At 38.0% G+C, this 4,147-nt stretch overlaps 1 protein-coding gene across 1 annotated transcript in view; it reads left to right on the top strand.

Moving 5' to 3' along the window:
- Positions 1–4,147, top strand: part of fgfr1b (fibroblast growth factor receptor 1b) — a 14,309-nt gene continuing 10,162 nt past the window's right edge. Inside the window, exon 1 of the mRNA XM_025062586.1 lies at positions 1–376. The gene's annotated coding sequence lies outside the window, so the exon portion shown is untranslated. The remainder of the gene's footprint in view (positions 377–4,147) is intronic.

The following is a 4,147-nucleotide window of genomic DNA, read 5'->3' as shown; positions in this document are numbered from 1 at the left end:
CCCACGGGAGTTTGGACAGAGTGAAGACGAAGACATAAATCTGCTGCAGCAGAATATTAATGTGCTGTTTGTACAGGGCTGATGTGGACCTTAGGAACCGCCCACAGTGGGCGTGTCCTTCTCTCATGGGCGTGTCCGACTTCTGCTCAGACTCAGTCCGTGCTCTCTCTGGTCACAGCAGCTGGACTTTAGTCTGTGTTAGTCCCTCTCATGTTACCTTCACCTTCATGTGTTCACGTTCATGCGTTCACTGTTCTGGAAACTATTGTGATTTTTCATGACTGAGTGGATTCTGTGCAGGACCAGAAACAGGACTAGGACCAGGATCTCAGACCTTTAATTGTTTGGCTCCACGTCGTCACCAACCATTCAGCAGGTTTGTTCTTCTTTCTTTGAGTTGCTGAGTTTGAGCCACTGGTTTAAACATCTCCAATATTTTTGCAACAGAACTGTAACGTATGCACATAAACATTTTTCACAACGTAAACGTACGTATGATTAAGACATTGAGTGTCTTAATTAATTGGACCGTTGTTTATTTAAATGTATTGGGTAAAGTTCAGAAGGTACTCTTTGTTCAACATTTGAACTTTCTGAGAATATTTAATGTTTTTTTTAGCGTTTTTTTTAAACCTATTTTCATTTCAGTGTTCTCATTAATGTTCGCCTACGTTTATCTTCTCTTTTGCTGTCCCCCAAAGTTTAAGCCATTGTGTGCTAACTTCTAGCTATCTTCCCGGCCAGGGTTCATTTGTTTTTGCTACTACTTTTGCTAACTTTTTGTCACAATTGACAATATATTCGGTATATATGCTATTCTCGGCAACGAAACGGTTTTCTCATAGTTATTTCAAGTATTCATCACAATATAAATGATAAAAGGAAGCATTCTTTGGTCTAACAATGATGTGTGTAGCTGTGTTAATGTAACTTTTATTTGTTAAAGGCCCTTCGGCATTTTGCTGCAGTGTTATTGTTTTTAGGCTAACATTTAGCTAACTCGTGCGCTTTTTTTTACTGATGACTATTTTGCATGATTTTAAGCAGCGTCTGTGGTTTTATCTGTTTATTCTTTCTAAGTCAAATATGTGGCAAACATTTAGCTAGTTGGCTATTTAAATTAGTTTTACAATTAAATGACTTCTATCAATATAATTGGAATTTTTTTCATGTGAATAGGAGCAGAAAAGATGTGTTGTTGTTGTTGTTGTTGTTGTTGTTGTTGTTGTTGTTGTTGTTGTATGACTGTTAGTGACAGTGTTTTTTAAGTGTAGTCAATAACATCATTCCACATCCCCTACTGTATGTGGCTGATAATGATGATGATCTGACCGTAATCTTCTTTTGTCTCAGCTGGTGCATCGCCGGCATCATTGTCTCTCGTGGACAGTTGGGTTTGTGTGTGTGTGTGTGTGTGTGTTAGTGACTCACATTTACCACTCACTCTGCTGTTTTGTTTAACGCCTTCACACCAAGATCCTCTGAATATTCCTGAGTTTCACAAAATACATTGAATTTAGTTTGAAGATAAAACGTTTAAAAGTGATCAAAAGATTGAGAAAGGCTGAGTTAGTGAAAACAATTAATGTCATTTAATTAGCTAACAAGATGAGCCCTGGGCCATTTTATTTAGAGGCTAGCTTGACAGTTAGCAACCAATTTTACTAATATAATACCTATGGTTTAGTTATATGTGTATGACGAGATGGTAGACAAAGGTTAGCTGAGAAAAATGTTACTGCACACAAATAAATAAAATGTTTCAAAAAGAATTTACTGCCCAACTTGGATGACCGGTGAGAAGTTAAAAGGTAGCTTAATTTCAGCCCAAAAACCTAGCTAAAAGTTAGCAAAGGATTAGCCACATTTACTAAAAACAGTTTAAAAGACATGTCTTCCAACCTTTGGTCAGTCAATGAAAATTTCATTCCACCTATTGTTTGTAGTAGCTTCAGCTAGCATTAAATGTCACATCCGTAGAATTTAGTGTGCGGTTGATTTAATGGACCCTCAGAAAAAAGACCACACTCAGTCTTTCACAGTGTTAGATAAGAATGCTCCGGCCGTGACCTGACGTGGCCGTGAGACATATTTCACTTTGACCATAAAAACAACTTCCTGTCGTGCTTCAGATGGACCAGCCCCTCCCTCATCTTCTCCGATCTTGATCTCCGGTTTGTTAGATGATGTGAGATGTTTGTGTGTCACTGTAGCAGTGGGACAGAGCTGCCAGGCTGCTGCAGAATGTGACGTGTAGGTAAGGAGAACAGAAATAGAAAAATCTGACACTGGAGGCAGAAGAAAAGCAGAGGAATGAGTGACTGTAACGCTCCTGGATTTTGGCTGTGTTAGAGTGAACATCCGAGTCCAAGTCCAAGTCACTGAAGTGAAGCATGACTTAGACCAGGGGTGTCAAACTCAAATTCACAGTGGGCAAAAATTTAAAACAATAAATAAAAAATTTAATATTTATTGAAAAATTTATGGAAATTGTGCATGTTTTCCTTTCTCTCTGAGTATGTAATATAGAATTTTTTCATATGGAAAAATGCATAAACAGTTGGTAATACCAAAATCTTGCCAATATACAGGGTCTATACACTGGCTGGCCAATTCTAGTGCAAATTTAATATGGTCTTGTGGGCCAAATATAATTACACTGCAGGTCAGATTTGGCCCCCGGGCCTGAGTTTGACAGGTGTGACTTAAACCATCCCAGAGGGATCTTCATGACATGAATCTGTCTCAGTCTCTGATGTCATAGTGGACGCTGCATTCACAGACAATGGTTTACAGACATGGCCTGGCTTCATGTGTCTGTGCCCATCAGTGTTACCAGAGGTCATGCAGATTAAGCAGCAGTTTCCAGTCTTGGCCTGTATACACACACTGGGAACAGGGTCTGGACTGAACTCTGTACTGTCTGCTGCTGATGAAGGTTGTTTTTTAAAGGACTGACAATTATTTCATTATAAAGTACTGTGCCCTTAGAGTTTTCTGCAGGCGTCAGTTTGTATTATTTTGTGAAACATCTTTTTTTTTTTTTTTTAGAAATGTGTTAGAAATGTTCAACCCCAACAGTGAGTTCATAATCTTTGAGTTTGGCTGCTTGTTGTTTATAATTAATTATAATTATAATTAAAGGCAGTTCTTTGTACTCCTCTGCTGCTACTGAAGTCAATAATCTCTAATTTTGTTTACAAAATAATGAGAAAAAACAAGACATAAAAATTAAGTGTTTTACTTTTAACTAAAAACAAACAGTTAATGGTGAAAACATTTAAAACATGTCAATGACTAAAGTATGTGTGAAAACTGTGTGTTTTCTTTCACAACATCCTCACACTCAGAAGCAAATGGTGAGTGTGTGCGTGAGAGACTCACGTCAGTCTGTGGGTGAGATTTAGGTTAATGTGTTGTCTTTAACACATGCTGTAGTAGTCACAGGTGTGTGTGTGTGAGAGAGAGAGTGAGTGTGTTTTTATAGATCACATTATCAGCCTGTTCTGACCCAGTACTTGACTCCCACTGAGGTTCAGCTGTGGGAGTTTGTACCTGTGTTATGACCTCTCAGTGACCCCGTACTAAAGCTGACACAAACCAGCAGTACCATTTTCATCCTGTTTCCAGTGAAAGTCATTTATCAGTATTTGTCACTAGTTTCATCTTAAAACCACTTGTTTGTTTCAGCCTGTTTCTGGTTCCTGCAGTAAAAAAGTATATACTTCCTTGTACAGCAGAAATGTACTTTTATTCATTTCCACATGTAGTTGCTTGTACTATCTCCTAATATTTTTTCCTGCCCATAGCCCATTGTACTGCTGGTACTATCTGTAGTTTATGTTATTTATTCTTGGTACTATTTATAGTAGTAGGTCCTGGTACTACAGTTACTATGAAGAACTAGTGCCTTTGAGCTTTGTGTCACAAACAAAGACTAAAGTACCACACCAACCTGTCTGTGTGTTCCTGGTATAGACATGCTAATGTGGACATTGTCTGTAAAATACTATTGTTGTTGGGACATCCTGCAGGTTCTCATTGAGTGAAGGAGTATTTTGAGGTTTAAGAAAAAGTTTGGAGTTAGGGTTAATTTTAGATTAGAGTTAGGGTTAGGATTAGACTTGTATTTGTAATAGTTAAAATG

Source organism: Cynoglossus semilaevis, chromosome 14 (genome assembly GCF_000523025.1).
Source record: "Cynoglossus semilaevis isolate Cse_v1.0 chromosome 14, Cse_v1.0, whole genome shotgun sequence".
NCBI lineage: Eukaryota > Metazoa > Chordata > Actinopteri > Pleuronectiformes > Cynoglossidae > Cynoglossus > Cynoglossus semilaevis.
This window is presented reverse-complemented; position numbering and strand designations above follow the sequence as displayed.